Genomic DNA, 17,031 nt, shown 5'->3' on the forward strand with positions numbered 1-17,031 from the left:
CTGACGTCCAATGTTTTGGCCTGACATTCTTAACAAAATAAACAGGGATGCCAGATTGAAATCCTCGAATCCGCCAAAAACAAATTGTAAACAAGCCCAAAAAACCGCCAATCGGTATTTCGAAAAGAAGCCCAAAAACCGCCTAGGATCTAGACTATCCAGCCCAAAAACAAGCCATAAATTTATCATGTAAATTTGGAATGTTTTGTTTTAGAAATTTCAATACTGACAATATTTTTAAAACCCCAAAATTTTAGAGAAGAAGCCCAATTGGAGGATCTCCAGCCCAATATGGCAACCCTGCATTCTTAACAACAAGTTACAAACTTACAACACGAAATTGCCAGCAGACGAAGTAAGCTCAGACGGTCCATTTCGAGCGGTCCATGTACACACTAGACAAACAAGACAGGACGCGTTCGGATGGGGACGGGGTCACGGGGCTAGGTTAGCAAAGGGTTACTGGAAATTCATCCCCACAAACAGACACACGTGGCCAAAAAGGGCGCTCCGTCGAGAACAGCCAATAGATGCCAAAAGTTTTACCTGACAAAGTGAGTAAACCTTTATCATTCGTTTTAAATTGGTTGACCCCATCCCTAATTTATCTTTAATTGATCCTATTAAAAGATGAAGGGACACGCACACGCACCCCATTCTATCACGCTTCGGCTTTAAAAGCCCTTCCATTTGGCCTCACAACGCCAGATACGCAAAATTATGTCCAAAATCAGAGTTAACTCTGAAGATTGCCTTCAATGCAAGGAACACACCGTTTTTGGTCCTAATTTTGAAAATACTGGTTGAAAACGCTCGAAATTTTAACGCCATTTGCAAAACAATGTTAGGTATTTTTGTTCAAAGTGTAAAAACTTTCGTAGCTTTTTGTAAGAACATTAAAACGAAAATTAACCGTCATTTAGTGGTTTAGTCTCAAGCAGTTGGTCTCTTAGCATGTGAAGCCGAAGCGTGATCGAGTGGGCTGTGGTTGTAGCGAGGAAAGCAAGGAGTCTATATCCCTGGAGTAGAAATTTATGACTAGAATTATTAAAGTGGTCCCTCGTGAATTTTCGTTAAATTTCTCAATAAATAAACTGGTCCCGAGGACCAGTAAACCCCCCTCCCCGGATTTCGAATAAAAAAACCGGTCCATGCAATTAATAAACTGGTTTTTGACCCGCGCTATTTCCAAGACTGTATTTTCTGACCCCTTGCAGACGACGGACAGCCGAACTTTTGTATTTTTGATGGGAATATGTTCAGCCCCGCGCACGCGTCAATGTCACTTCCTCCCGAGTGTTTTCTCTCGATCGGAGATTTCATTTAGAGCAATGCCGACTCAATTTATAAAGGCCCATGCATGGTGCCTCGGGAGTAGGGGACCGGAGCTTTTATCGGCCGCCTCTCCCAGGAGCTAGAGGGCGCTTTCTGTTGTATAAATATTTGAATGAATTTAAATTTGGTGCCAAAAATATTTTGGCGCCAAAATGCATGATACCTAAAATATCCGTTTTTTCTAGCATAATTTTTAAAATTAAGAGGAAATACGAATAAATGATGATAAGAAAAAAATTTTTACCCTAGAAATTAACATATATCATTACAAAAATTATAATATCTTATTAATGACCAGAATTAACATTTTGTAACAAAGCGGTATTATCGCAATGAAAAATATCACACTCCTCGCCATTAGTCTACATTCATTTAAACTTTTAAAATCCCGTCCCTAATTATATTTCATAATATAAGAAACTTAAACATAAACTAGTTAAATTTTATAAACTTTTGCGAAAATAATTTCCTCCACATCAAAAACAGGCGAGACCGCGAGATTCCGTTTCCAAAGAGTCCCTAACAGTCGTATACTCCCCCCCCCCCTCAACCGCATAGCCGTAGTTTCCCTCACCCTTATTGGCTCTTACGCGGCGCGAAAACATTTTGAATCCTCTGTATCGAAGAGCGCCAAGTCGCTGTGCGGCACTTTTTGGCGAATTCGAAAAAGCGAAAATAAATTAAAAAACCGAGGCATGCATGGGCCTTTATAAATTGAGTCGGCATTGTTTAGAGATTCTTTTGACTGCAGGGGAAGCGCGGTCGCTGGACTCAGATTAACGCGAAGTAATGAAACGACGCTGCGGGTTTTTGTCGCGATTTTCCAAAGTGGAACGCGTTAAAAACGATCCGTCCTTCAATCGGTAACGTCAGCCAAAGGTACGAGTAATTTCTCTAATTAATTGATTCCCAGTCGGATTAGGCTTATTTAATTTTAGAATCCCCGCTTTTAAGACTTGTCCCCCGAATATAATTAGGCCCGTCCTGTAATGGAATTAATGAGGGGCATTCTGTTACAAATGAAAGGGCCGGTTCATGTTTTTCTCCCCTTCTTTTCTCGCGAGGGCCTTGGCTGATCGGGCACGGTTCGGGTCTAGTTAGAGTTTAGTTCCAGTTTGGCGGAAACCGACGCCATCTTGGACAGCCTTCTTTCTAGAAGATTCTAACGCCGAGAACTTCTAGCCCTGGCTTTTAAATCGGGTTGCATCGTAGATATGCCATATATTATCGTACTTTTGAATAGAAATTAATTATTTTTGGAATTAAATCTATTATAAAACCAATTTATTTTCGGAATTAAATAATTTTCGGAATTTTAATGAATGAATCCGAATCGTGCACGAGTCTAAGAGATAGTCAGGAGCCTTAGGCTCTTCCCCGGGATACTTCGGGGTCCACGTTGTCCTTAGCTAAGCCTAACCTCGTGGCCGGAAATATTTTACACCCCTCTCGGTTGCTTGATCCCAATATGGCCGCCCGTGCCCCCAACCCTAATGAGACTCCCTATGGGATGATAATCTGGACTTTAGTCCTTATTTAAGAACGCGAGACCAAGTATTAGCAAATCCCAAGTATTTTAATCCAGTTGAAGAATAAACGCGCTAGGAACTTAGCGTTGTAATTAATAATTATGTACTTGGAAAAAAAGTACCAATTAATTCTATCCAAAAGCTTCACTACCGCTAAAATATTTTTCTAATCTTTTGAGTAATGTCAGTTGTACGTATGCAAACGTCATTCACTTCTATCTCTTAGCTCAGTGTCATCCCCTCTACCAGGCGCGTACAGTATCCCCTCTTACAAAAGCGCCCCTAGAGGGAGGGAGGGAGGGATACCCCTCTGCCTACACTCTCTACCGAAACTACTCTTTTGGGTATTCAAAAATGTGCTAGATATTATTTTATTGCTTTTATTTCTGTGTTCAAAGGTCAGTTGCTGGGCTTCGTGGTTATTCCCAACAGGGGAAGGAGGCTTGGTCGAGTGGTTCATTCGTTTCTTGCGAAATAAATTTGCAAGGTAACGTAAAAGTTTTTTCAAAAATTGATTAGAAATTGGTTTTTCTAAAATAGATTCATTTTAATTCAGGGTATATCGATAGAGTAGTGGCAATCCATGTTAATTTCTCATAGAGCGTAACGTAGCCAAAAACAGAGAGGTGCCATTACTCCATTGCGTGTTCTTGCATTTCCAGTCAAGGTACGAGACAAGATATCGTAAGGAACAAGTTTAATACAGCCAGAGTTTGCTTTTCTTCTGTTACGAGAGGATAAGTGTTATATTATTGATTTTAGAAACTTTCTAGTATTTCTTCCAACATTGAAAATTTATTTCATTTATAATTAAGTTAATTATTATTAAGATTTAATAAAAATTTTAGATAATATTCTATCTTAGTTCCTTTATCCATATCTGTTTTAAAATTAATTCTATCTTTTACGGTTCAAAAGATATAGCCGGGTCAGCTAAAAGAACAACGGGACAGGTTATTTTTTCATAGACTTTTGATAGGGGTGTCGCATTTTAGGGTTATATCCTTGTAGACTTTTATCAAGGAGGATGTATAAGGGGAGGCTCGGAGTCAGTCAAAATGCACGTAGCCCCCTGTTCCCAAAACGGAACTGTGGCGTTCCCTAGTTACTATGGTTACCACTACTTCTCAGCACGGTGTTTTTTAGCAAAGGCTTATACGCGTACCCTGTTCCGTCATGGATTTATAATAGAAGCTTACGCTTCCTGGATATTCCACTCGCCTTAAAACGCGCACAACATTTATTCCTCGTCTGAAATGGCGCGAGCTAGTACCAGCCTGGCACAAGTGTTTGTGACGTAGAATTTGAGGCAAATTCAGAGGGGATGGAAGTTTTTCACGCGATCGAGTTCTAATTTTTAATAGCGCGCGAGAGATAATTTTTAGAAAAGCGCGCGCACACGCGCTCCGAGGAAAAAAGTTTGCCTCATTTTCTACGTCATCAGCCCCCCCCAGTCCCCACGCGCGCGAATTTTTATGGCATAAATGTGTTTAAAATCAAAATGCCTTACTGAAGGCTACAGTGAAATATCCAGGATGCGTAAGCTTCTATTATAAATCCATGGTGATGGTATCTCATAAATTTGGCGAGCTTCTGGAAAGACTTCTGACAATTTTTTAAGAACTAGTAGTAATTTAATTTCAATTTTAATTACTGTGATAATAAAATGGTCTGAACTAGGTATAGATATTATTTCTGCGCTTGTATACCTGTTGTTGCTGGTACAGTTCTTATTACAACACTTTCTGTGGTACACCATTATAGCTTAAAGCGCCGTAAGCCAGCTAACACGCGCTTGCTCTAGCCTCGTGAGCTTATTTATAATATTGAATATTTCTCGTATCAAACAACAATCATGTGACGCGTGTCTTTACTAACGGCCAGCGCGTCGAAGGTGCGCAGAATTGTATGCGGTATTTGCCTCGTTTAATAGGCCTTTACATACAATCCGTATGTTGCCGGGGGAAAAGGCAGAGACGATGGCTATACACCCGGGAAAAGAAAATGTTGCCGGGGGGAAAAAGCAGAGATGAAGGGCGTTCGTACCCTCCCGCGAAATAATTAGTAGAAAGGCTTATTTAGTGTATTGTTATGACTATGGAGGGGTAGACTTTTGCTTCATTACTCCGTCCCTGTTTGATGTAACTGCGAGTTCAAAATACCCGTGTACGTATGGGAATGCGCCGCATCGTAGCAATATTCCCCCAATTAAGCCCTATTATTACCAAACTTGTTGAATTCAATAAGCTAAGGTAATAACCGAACGTTCGACGTTATCAAAAAGCGTAGAAAATGACCCACAAGGGCGGTACTGTCAGTGAGTATATGATACTGAGCTTAGCATAGCGGGCGAGTTAAAAAGGAGGGTCTCTTTGCTGTTTATTCATCCCCCCCACATTAAATTTCATCACGACAAACTTAAAACGCAAACATTGTATAATATTTTTATTCAAAATAATAGTTTAGTTTTAATTTACGTTAATGATAATTAAAATAATGCGGATAATTACGGTACAAGATTAACGAAAGCAGGAACTAAGTCAAGTGTTGGTTCTTCTTCCAGTTTGTACGAGTTCGGAATGATGACTTGGTCGGATATCTTCCTGCCATAGTCCTTGATTATGGGCCGACATTTGCTCAGCTCCCCAAGAGACGTATCGAGTCGTTTAACCCGCTTTTGAAGAAGTTAAAGAACACTAGGAATAATTCGGAACTCGTAGTTGGCGATAGCGTGACGTTGGACACCCGGTTAGTGAACAATCCTAGCGTGAGTTAATCCGTGTCCCGGTAAACTAAAATTTGATTTGTACTGAATCTAGGTTTTCTACAAACAGAACGACTGAATAATAATTAGTAATTACCAATTTCGACGATGACATCCAATAGAAGAAGGTCCAAGCCATTAGAAAAGTGGTGAGAGACTGAATGATACGTTTTCAGCGATAGAACCTTTTATAGTTAGGGAAAGGTCAAAGGTAACGCGCGGGGTGTTAATCCTCTAGTCTGCCTGCCACCCCTAGAGCGGAAACTCGCGACTATCCTTAAATAAGGCGGTGGCGGAAGGTTACAATAGTGCAAATTCTCAATACCCGCGGCGCAGGCGCTGAAACGCGCTACGGAAGGCAAAGTTTCACCCCCTTGTATTTTCCTCCTCGTTTCGTAAAAGTGGTCTACAATAGACCTTGGTGGACACGCGATATAGATAAGATTTGATAAGAAGATAAGGCGTGTCACGTGATCTATTACGTCACGAATATCTCGCTTTCGGCAGGACAGTCATTTCGAGTCTCGGATGTTCTGACACGGTCGTGTTCTACTATTTGCTTAACTCTGTCTCGGGCTCAGTCACTCTCTAGTCGCGGCGGAGATCAGTCTTTATAATTTGATATCGAACTAAAAGTGTTTTAATTAACGCGCCTTAAAGAGTAGCAGAGTGTTAAGCTAGGGTTAACCAAGTCCCAAGTCGAATTGGTAAGTCCTTATTTTCATTACCTCGGGCCTTAGTTAGGCCGTGTATTTAGCAGAGCTGCGCTAATTAACTGACAATTAATTGAATTAGATTTAGCCAATTAAATATATATTTATGAAGTAATTGATTGGAAATTAGGCATTTATTTATCGAACTAATTAATTAGAATTACTAATTTCTAATTAATTACTTGTACCCGTGAATTTCCTACAAAATTCCTCGATTTTTAGTTTTTACTACAATTTGGCGTAAAAGCTTAACTGAAATGCAATTGGCTAATTACTTAATGATAAATCTAAATAATTTTAGTTAGATAATTAGAATTATATCTCAATTAGCACTAATGTAATTAAAATTCAATTACCATTCTCAATCGGTAAATGATGCTAATTAATTAGAATTTTAATTAACTAATTAATTAGCGCAGCTCTGGTATTTAGTATCTTTTATCGGTAAATCAAAAAACAATTAAATCGCCTTAAGGCCTTTTTGGACCCTACAACTTTTTGACTCATTTATACGAGTCAACTTGAGTCAGGAAACTAGTTTGGTCTCGCTAAAGGAAGTTGGATCACCGAATTTAAAATTGATCAACCGTGTCCAATTTTTTTGACTCTACTTTTTGACCCGGACGTATTAAGGCTCGTTTTCATAGAAGCTAGATTATTCGAAAACGCTCACGCTTCGCGAGCTTGAATACGCACGGTAACGTATTTTTTTCGAACGTTTCCGCTTTCGCTCGAAATTTTCACGCAACGTTCGAAAAAAATACGTCACCGTGCGTATTCAAGCTCGCGAAGCGTGAACGTTTTCGAATTTTCTAGCTTCTATGAAAACGAGCCCTTAGAGTCAAAAGGTTGTACAGTCTGAAAAGGCCTTTAGTGTAATGATCATTTTGATAAACAAATTTTGAGACTAATCGGTGGATCATTGGGTTCGTGGGTCGATTAGACTCGTTGAGCATTGCGTGAAACTTTGAGCGGGTTGCCACGTCGTATGGTTCTCATTAGTTTGCCATTCTGAGTGTTGAATTTACTGATCACCGCGGCCGCTACTCGAACTTGATCGTTGCGAGACAAATAATCGGTTATCGCCTACCGGAAGTTCATCTTTCGGTAATCGAGATCGGTTTTTGGGGTCAGATTTCCGACTGCTGCGACCGTTTTTCGTACTTGTTCAGTCCAAGACGATTCGGTTCTACGGGGACCGTTTTCTCGCCTACCGGAAGTTCATCTTTCGGTAAACGAGATCGGTTTTTGGGGTCGGAATGCTGACTTCTGCGACCGCTTTTCGTACTTGTTCAGTCCAAGACGATTCGGTTCTACGGGGACCGTTTTCTCGCCTACCGGAAGTTCATCTTTCGGTAAACGAGATCGGTTTTTTGGGTCGGAATGCTGACTTCTGCGACCGATTTTCGTACTTGTTCAGTCCAAGACGATTCGGTTCTACGGGGACCGTTTTCTCGCCTACCGGAAGTTCATCTTTCGGTAAACGAGATCGGTTTTTGGGGTCGGAATGCTGACTTCTGCGACCGATTTTCGTACTTGTTCAGTCCAAGACGATTCGGTTCTACGGGGACCGTTTTCTCGCCTACCGGAAGTTCATCTTTCGGTAAACGAGATCGGTTTTTGGGGTCGGAATGCTGACTTCTGCGACCGATTTTCGTACTTGTTCAGTCCAAGACGATTCGGTTCTACGGGGACCGTTTTCTCGCCTACCGGAAGTTCATCTTTCGGTAATCGAGATCGGTTTTTGGGGTCAGATTTCCGACTGCTGCGACCGTTTTTCGTACTTGTTCAGTCCAAGACGATTCGGTTCTACGGGGACCGTTTTCTCGCCTACCGGAAGTTCATCTTTCGGTAAACGAGATCGGTTTTTGGGGTCGGAATGCTGACTTCTGCGACCGCTTTTCGTACTTGTTCAGTCCAAGACGATTCGGTTCTACGGGGACCGTTTTCTCGCCTACCGGAAGTTCATCTTTCGGTAAACGAGATCGGTTTTTTGGGTCGGAATGCTGACTTCTGCGACCGATTTTCGTACTTGTTCAGTCCAAGACGATTCGGTTCTACGGGGACCGTTTTCTCGCCTACCGGAAGTTCATCTTTCGGTAAACGAGATCGGTTTTTGGGGTCGGAATGCTGACTTCTGCGACCGATTTTCGTACTTGTTCAGTCCAAGACGATTCGGTTCTACGGGGACCGTTTTCTCGCCTACCGGAAGTTCATCTTTCGGTAAACGAGATCGGTTTTTGGGGTCGGAATGCTGACTTCTGCGACCGATTTTCGTACTTGTTCAGTCCAAGACGATTCGGTTCTACGGGGACCGTTTTCTCGCCTACCGGAAGTTCATCTTTCGGTAATCGAGATCGGTTTTTGGGGTCAGATTTCCGACTGCTGCGACCGTTTTTCGTACTTGTTCAGTCCAAGACGATTCGGTTCTACGGGGACCGTTTTCTCGCCTACCGGAAGTTCATCTTTCGGTAAACGAGATCGGTTTTTGGGGTCGGAATGCTGACTTCTGCGACCGATTTTCGTACTTGTTCAGTCCAAGACGATTCGGTTCTACGGGGACCGTTTTCTCGCCTACCGGAAGTTCATCTTTCGGTAATCGAGATCGGTTTTTGGGGTCAGATTTCCGACTGCTGCGACCGTTTTTCGTACTTGTTCAGTCCAAGACGATTCGGTTCTACGGGGACCGTTTTCTCGCCTACCGGAAGTTCATCTTTCGGTAATCGAGATCGGTTTTTGGGGTCAGATAGCCGACTTCTGCGACCGTTTTTCGTACTTGTTCAGTCCAAGACGATTCGGTTCTACAGAGACCGTTTTCTCGCCTACCGGAATTTCATCTTTCGGTAATCGAAATCGGTTTTTGGGGTCAGATAGCCGACTTCTGCGACCTTTCATCGTACTTGTTCAGTCCAAGACGATTCGGTTCAACGGGGACCGTTTTCTCGCCTACCGGAAGTTCATCTTTCAACTTCCGCGACTGTTCTTTGTACTTGCTCGTTCGAAACTGATTAGACGGCTCTACGGTGAAAGTTTTCCAATCAACTCAGAACTGGCACTGATAAAGAAATTCGACAATGGCGGTTCGTCACTGTTGACGCAATGTGGTTTCTGCCCAGTGCTCTGAAGGAATTCAACCAAACGCTGCTTAAGGAAAGCGCGGCTCCGTTGACACAGTGGCCAAGGCCGCTAAAGGGTAGTTAAGCCAAAGGCAGGAACCAATGGGAACTAGCGCGTTAGGTCTGATTGGTTCCTGCCTTTGTCAAGGTAAAATTCGGGTCCAGAAGATTAGCTAGAATAATCGGGGTGATCATGGACGCCGCGCTTTCCTTTAAATATAATTTAACTTTGTAATTTTGCCAAGTTTACGAATAAGTTGACGTCAGTCGCTGGCTTTGCGCGTCTTTCGTTTTAGTCAAGTGGCCATCCCCTTGAGAAGGTATCGTAAAGAACTTTCCCACAAGTTTAAGGTTTATTTTTACTGGTATTAATATGGATGTAATTTTGACAGTTGCCTTTCATTGTGGATGGAATTGCTCGACACAGCGAGGATTAGCGGTTCTTTGGACACGAAAATGTAAGTGTTATGAACTTTCTAGTCTTTCTTCTAACGTCATGTGACAAATATACGTTTGCAACGGTTTCGCCCAGTCAGTCTCGGAAGTAAGGCTTATTTTTTTATCAGTGAGCCCCAGCGTCTATAAGATTAAATTGGTTGACCCCATCCCTAATTTATCTTTAATTAATCCTATTAAAAGATGATGGGACACGCACACGCACCCCATTCTATCACGCTTCGGCTTTAAAAGCCCTTCCATTTGGTCTCAAAACGCCAGATACGCCAAAATATGTCAAAAATCAGAGTTAACTCTTAAGATTGCCTTCAATGCAAGGAACACACCGTTTTTTTGGTCCTAATTTTGAAAATACTGGTTGAAAACGCTCGAAATTTTAACGCCATTTGCAAAATAATGTTAGGTATTTTTGTTCAAAGTCTTTCAATTTCGTAGCTTTTTGTAAGAACATTAACCGTCATTTAGTGCTTTAGTCTCAAGCTGTTGGTCTCTTAGCGTGTGAAGGTAAAGCGTGATCGAGTGGGCTGTGGTTGTAGGGAGGAGGGCAAGGAGTCTATATCCCTGGAGTAGAAATGTACAATGACTATAATTATTAAAGTAGTCCCTCGTGAATTTTCGTTAAAGTTCTCAATAAATAAAGTGGCCCTGAGGACCAGTTTAACCCCCCACGGATTTCGAATAAAAAAAACTGATCCAAGAAATTAATAAACTGGTTTTTGACCCGCGCTATTTCCAAGACTGCAGGCTCTGACCCGTTGCAGACGACGGAGAGCTGAACTTTTGTATTTTTGATGGGAATATGTTCAGCCCCGCGCACGCGTCAACGTCACTTCCCCCGAGTTTTCTCTAGATCCGAGATTTCCTTTAGAGATTCCTTCGAGTTTCGACTGCGCTCCTCGTAGATTAACGCGAAGTAATGAAACGACGGCGCGTACTTTTTGTCGCGATCTCCTAAAGTGGAAAGCGTTAAATATGATCCGTCCTTCAATCGGTAAGGTACGAGTAATTTCTCTAATTAACTTTCCAGTCGGATTAGGCTTATTTGATTTTAGAATCCCCGCTTGTAAGACTTGTACCCCGAATATAATTAGGCCCGTCCTGTAATGGAATTAATGAGGGGCCGCCTGACCATTCCACGAAGGCCGGGTTCATGTTTTTCTCCCCTTCTTTTCTCGCGAGGGCCTTGGCTGATCGGGCACGCTTCGGGTCTAGTTAGAGTTTAGTTCCAGTTTGGCGGAAACCGACGCCATCTTGGACAGCCTTCTTTCTAGAAGATTCTAACGCCAAGAACTTCTAGCCCTGGCTTTTAAATCTGGTAGCATCGTAGATATGCCGTATATTATCGTAGATTTGAATAGAAATTAATTATTTTTGCAATTAAATCTATTATATAACCAAATTATTTTCGGAATTTTAACTAGTGAATCTGAATCGTGTACGAGTCTAAGAGATAGTCGGGAGCCTTTCGGCTTCTTTCCGGGATGCTTCGGGGTCCACGTTGTCCTTAGTTAAGCCTAACCTCGTGGCCGGAAATATTTTACGCCCCTCTCGGTTGGTTAATAATAATAATAATAATATTTATTTCGCAAAAATAATTCGCTGGCAACCACAGAGGCAAGCCTATATGTGGTGGTTACCGGGACAAAACGAGACAACAATAAAGAGAACTATACAGAAAAAAAAAAATTAAATATATAAATAAAATTACAAATTTTCACGTAACCAATTATTGAAGACAAAATTAGACACTAGAGACCGAAATCGTGGTATTGAAAGTGTACAATTTTGACGAATGTCGCAGGGCAGGCTATTCCACAATCGTACTATTCGGTAGAAATACGAGTTCTTTAAGGCCAGACATCTTGCGTATGGGACGAAGTAGGTGGGGACAGAATGCCTCGAGCTAACTCGGACAAAATCATCTAGATCAAAGAACGGAGATCGCGCAAGCCTAAGAAACGTCACTAAGTCAGACACGTCGCGGCGAGTCGTTAATGGTAAGAGATGGAGATTCTGTAGACGCCTAGCATACGGGATGTGATTTGGTTTTCCTGGTCTGGGTGACTTCAAGTAGAAACTCGTGAAACGGCGCTGGACACCCTCAAGAGAAGCAATGTCCTTCTTTAAGTAAGGGTTCCACACCGGAGTAGCATACTCTAGGACAGGTAGGCACATAGATCGATAAAGGGTGATAGACGCTTTGGAGTAACCGGAGGTTCGACGAATCAGACCACACAGACGTTGCGCTCGATTTCTAGCGCGAGTGACATTAGAGGACCAACTTAAATCGCTTGATATCTGGACACCTAGGAGTTTCATGGAGACAACGCGATTTAATGGAACGCTCTGTATAAAATAGTGAACGTTATCCCTTGGGCTCCGTCGAGAGATGACCATAAAACAACACTTATTGATGTTAAGGGAGATGTTGTTAGCAAGGCCCCACGTGAAGATATTGTTAATGTTATTTTGCAATGTCAGTTGGTCCGCCGGGGATCGTATAGCTAGAGATATGTAACTATCATCGGCATATTGATACAAGGAACAGTCCTCGGAGAGTGCACCCGGCAAGTCTGACACAAATAGGTTGAACAACAGAGGTCCAAGAATGGAACCCTGTGGAACCCCAGAGAGGACAGGGCGACACTGACTAAATTCGCCACGGTAGACGACACGTTGAGAGCGGTTAGCCAGAAAATCCTGAAGCCAGCGAAGAACCACACCAGATACCCCAGCCTTCTCCAGCTTGAAAATCAATCTCTTGTGACACACTGAATCGAAAGCTTTTGACCAGTCGAAAGACACAACGTGTATGTCTGGGGGGTTACGTTCATCCAACGTGGAGGCCCAGTTATGAAAGGATTGCAAAAGCTGTTGAGTGCAAGATCGTCCCTGCCTGAATCCAAACTGGGAAGCAGGAATTAAATTGTTCTCTTCAAGATAACCGCTCAGTTTCTCCGCTATTATCGCCTCCAAGAGCTTCCCAATTACCGATGTAAGAGATATCGGACGATAGTTCGAAATATTATTTCTCTTTCCTGATCCTTTAAAAACCGGAACAACGTTCGCAAGCTTCCATCCCGAAGGAAGAGCCGATAACGAAAGAGATTTATTGTAAAATTGCACCAAGGGGTCGATTATAGCCGGCGCCATCGCCTGGAGAAGTCGAGGAGTGATGCCATCTGGTCCACAAGCAGAACCAGTCTTTAAACGCGACAAGGCACGAGCGACGTCTAACGAATCAATGGATTCCAAGGTGAAGCATCTGCCAGTTGATGGCAAAGTGGGTAGCGTCAAATTTAGGTCCGGCGCAATGAAACTTCGGTAAAAGAAGTCACCGAAAGCAGCGGCTATAGCCCGAGGACACGACAGTTGACCATTATGGCCGTCCGTGCCCCCAACCCTAATGAAGACTCCCTATGGGATGATAATCTGGACTTTAGTCCTTATTTAAGATCGCGAGACCAAGTCTTAGCGAATCCCAAGTATTTTAATCCAGTTGAAGATTAAACGAGCTTGGAACTAAGCCTTATTCAAGACCCATAGGACAAATGAATTAAATTAATGAGGGGCATTCTGTTTCACGTTTTTTCAGATTAAGGACTCGTGAGTCACTGAGCTTCGGGGTTCGAGTTGCCTACCCTGGTGAATCGAGTTGCTCCATACAGCGAGGATTGCCCTTTCTTTGGACACGAAAAGGTAAAAGACATGTTACTGGTATCTATGGCGGAATTCATAAACGTCGGACGCAACGCAATTTTAGCACAGGCGAAGGCAGGGCGTCGTGCGCAAACGTCTGCTTTTTGCGCACGACGCCCTGCCTTCGACTTTGCTATATTGCGTTGCGTTCGACGTTTATGAATTTCACCTCTAGTCTTTCTTCAAACATCTTGTGATGTATATACTAATGAATGCGTACATCGTGCCACTTGGGTACCGATTTATTTCTCCCCAAAAGCCGCGCCAAGTTTTAACCTTGTCGCTAAGATGCTTTATTTTAAATTATACTTCCGATTAAAGGTATGGTCAGTTGCTGGGCTTCGTGGTTGGTTCACTCGTTTCCAGTCCAGGTTCATTCCCCTTTGACGAGATACCGTAAGTTTCTCCCAAAACAGATTTTAAATTTCTAAATATAATTATATACGGGTTATACAGATTGCCTGTTCTCGAGATCATTCGAGTCAAGTTGCCATCCCCTTGGCGAGCCATCGTAAAGATCTTTCCCACCGATGCCATTTTGATATTTGCCTACCCTGGTACAGCGAGGATTGGCCTTTTCATGGACATAGGACACGGAAAGGTACTTACCTTTTGTTTGTCTTCTAACGTTTACGTAAGAGCGCTCCACTTGGAAGAAAAGTACCAATTTATTTCTATCCGAAAGCTTCGCTAAATTTTAAGCCTTTCCGCTAAAATATTTTTTTTTGGCCTTTTGGGAAAATGTGCTACATATTATTTTATTGATTTTATTTCTGCGTTCAAAGGTTTCGCGAGTTGCTGGGCTTCGTGGTTCATTCGTTTGCAGTCAAGTCGCATTCCCCTTGACAAGGTAACGTAAAAGTTTTTCCAAAAATTGATTAGAAATTTGTTTTTTGAAATAGATTTATTTTTCAATTCAGGGTATCTCGATTGCGTGTTCCTCTTGCATTTCCAGTCAAGTTACGAGACAAGAAATCGTAAAGAACAAGTTTAAAACAGCCAGAGTTTGCTTTTCATCGGACACGAGAAGATAAGTGATATTTTATTGGTTTTAAAAACCTTCTAGTCTTTCTTCTGACATTGAAAATTTATTTTATTTACAATTAAGTTAATTATTATTTAGATTTAATGAAAATTACGGCTAATATTCTCACTTAGTTCCTCTATCCAAATCGGGTTTAAAATTAGTTCTATCTATTAAGCTGTTTTTAAGTTTTATTGTTTGTTTATGCTGTTGAATTGTTCTATGCTGATTCATGGTGTTTTTATGCCGTTATATTCTATTTTATGGTTATAGTGTCGAATTTATGGTTATTACCTTATGGTTATAGTGTCGAATTTATGGTTATTACCTTATGGTTATAGTGTCGAATTTATGGTTATTACCTTATGGTTATAGTGTCGAATTTATGGTTATTACCTTATGGTTATAGTGTCGAATTTATGGTTATTACCTTATGGTTATAGTGTCGAATTTATGGTTATTACCTTATGGTTATAGTGTCGAATTTATGGTTATTACCTTATGGTTATAGTGTCGAATTTATGGTTATTACCTTATGGTTATAGTGTCGAATTTATGGTTATTACCTTATGGTTATAGTGTCGAATTTATGGTTATTACCTTATGGTTATAGTGTCGAATTTATGGTTATTACCTTATGGTTATAGTGTCGAATTTATGGTTATTACCTTATGGTTATAGTGTCGAATTTATGGTTATTACCTTATGGTTATAGTGTCGAATTTATGGTTATTACCTTATGGTTATAGTGTCGAATTTATGGTTATTACCTTATGGTTATAGTGTCGAATTTATGGTTATTACCTTATGGTTATAGTGTCGAATTTATGGTTATTACCTTATGGTTATGGTGTCGAATTTATGGTTATTACCTTATGGTTATAGTGTCGAATTTATGGTTATTACCTTATGGTTATGGCGTCGAATTTATGGTTATTACCTTATGGTTATGGCGTCGAATTTATGGTTATTACCTTATGGTTATGGCGTCGAATTTATGGTCATTACCTTATGGTTATGGCGTCGAATTTATGGTCATTATTTTATGGTTATGGCGTCGAATTTATGGTCATTATTTTATGGTTATGGCGTCGAATTTATGGTCATTATTTTATGGTTATGGCGTCGAATTTATAGTCATTATTTTATGGTTATGGCGTCGAATTTATGGTCATTATTTTATGGTTATGGCGTCGAATTTATGGTCATTATTTTATGGTTATGGCGTCGAATTTATGGTCATTATTTTATGGTTATGGCGTCGAATTTATGGTCATTATTTTATGGTTATGGCGTCGAATTTATGGTCATTATTTTATGGTTATGGCGTCGAATTTATGGTCATTATTTTATGGTTATGGCGTCGAATTTATGGTTATTACCTTATGGTTATAGCGTCGAATTTATGGTCATTATTTTATGGTTATGGCGTCGAATTTATGGTTATTACCTTATGGTTATAGCGTCGAATTTATGGTTATTACCTTATGGTTATAGCGTCGAATTTATGGTTATTACCTTATGGTTATAGCGTCGAATTTATGGTTATTACCTTATGGTTATGGCGTCGAATTTATGGTTATTACCTTATGGTTATGGCGTCGAATTTATGGTTATTACCTTATGGTTATGGCGTCGAATTTATGGTTATTACCTTATGGTTATGGCGTCGAATTTATGGTTATTACCTTATGGTTATGGCGTCGAATTTATGGTTATTACCTTATGGTTATGGCGTCGAATTTATGGTTATTACCTTATGGTTATGGCGTCGAATTTATGGTTATTACCTTATGGTTATGGCGTCGAATTTATGGTTATTACCTTATGGTTATGGCGTCGAATTTATGGTTATTACCTTATGGTTATGGCGTCGAATTTATGGTTATTACCTTATGGTTATGGCGTCGAATTTATGGTTATTACCTTATGGTTATGGCGTCGAATTTATGGTTATTACCTTATGGTTATGGCGTCGAATTTATGGTTATTACCTTATGGTTATGGCGTCGAATTTATGGTTATTACCTTATGGTTATAGTGTCGAATTTATGATTATTACCTTATGGTTATAGTGTCGAATTTATGATTATTACCTTATGGTTATAGTGTCGAATTTATGGTTATTACCTTATGGTTATGGCGTCGAATTTATGGTTATTACCTTATGGTTATGGCGTCGAATTTATGGTTATTACCTTATGGTTATGGCGTCGAATTTATGGTCATTACCTTATGGTTATGGCGTCGAATTTATGGTTATTACCTTATGGTTATGGCGTCGAATTTATGGTTATTACCTTATGGTTATGGCGTCGAATTTATGGTCATTATTTTATGGTTATGGCGTCGAATTTATGGTCATTATTTTATGGTTATGGCGTCGAATTTATGG

General features: G+C 40.9%; 1 long non-coding RNA gene across 3 annotated transcripts; it reads left to right on the top strand.

Annotated features, from left to right (window-relative positions):
• Positions 1–342: 342 nt before the first annotated feature.
• On the top strand, positions 343–16,325 carry LOC149654919 (uncharacterized). Of its 3 annotated transcripts, XR_016370765.1 has the most exons (12): positions 343–554; positions 3,263–3,351; positions 3,421–3,531; positions 5,428–5,612; positions 5,684–6,335; positions 9,703–9,777; positions 9,850–9,915; positions 13,509–13,612; positions 13,934–14,008; positions 14,069–14,213; positions 14,398–14,462; positions 14,533–16,325. It is a non-coding gene; the product is annotated as an uncharacterized LOC149654919 (long non-coding RNA). The 3 variants fall into 3 exon arrangements; XR_016370766.1 differs by having other exon boundaries at positions 3,421–3,548; positions 5,684–9,777; XR_016370767.1 differs by lacking the exon at positions 343–554 and adding an exon at positions 1,341–2,214 and having other exon boundaries at positions 5,684–9,777.
• The last annotated feature ends 706 nt before the right edge of the window (positions 16,326–17,031 follow it).

Source organism: Phalangium opilio, unplaced genomic scaffold (genome assembly GCF_054372755.1).
Source record: "Phalangium opilio isolate 3A_F unplaced genomic scaffold, DU_Popi_V2 ptg000079l_1, whole genome shotgun sequence".
NCBI classification, from domain to species: Eukaryota; Metazoa; Arthropoda; class Arachnida; order Opiliones; family Phalangiidae; genus Phalangium; species Phalangium opilio.